Below are 499 nucleotides of genomic sequence, written 5' to 3' on the forward strand. Positions count from 1 at the left end.
CAAGTTATTCATATGACTTCTATAGGAATAAGTCAATCTCTTCGGGATACTTCATGAGAACGAAAGACTTCAAGTTCTTACATATCAGTAAGACTACTTATTTGTGACCTTTAAATTTGAAGGTCAGTTTGGCAGCATACAAAGTCTTAACTCACCTTTTTCTTGAGTGTCTTAAATAAGTGGTTTCATTGTCATTTTCTTCTTTCTTAGAAAGTATTTTATATTGGTTTGCATACAAAATTCAGATATTTTGTGCTTTGTTTATATACACTGTGTTTCACACATTCCTTCATTCACATTATTTCATACCATCATTCTCATTCATTAACCTTTATAAAATCAAACATTGATCTATACCCACTGTTAGACCATCTTTTCAGTTATTCTTCTTTTAAACAATATTAACTGTGATTCAGGTAAATGTTTGCACAGTAAATTAGGGTTTTTTGTGATTTTTTTCCCTTAATTTTCAATTTATACTTGTTTATTTACAAAGTTT

The sequence above is a fragment of the Elephantulus edwardii genome, unplaced genomic scaffold (genome assembly GCF_000299155.1).
Source record: "Elephantulus edwardii isolate Elephantulus edwardi_28Jun2011 unplaced genomic scaffold, EleEdw1.0 scaffold00159, whole genome shotgun sequence".
NCBI lineage: Eukaryota > Metazoa > Chordata > Mammalia > Macroscelidea > Macroscelididae > Elephantulus > Elephantulus edwardii.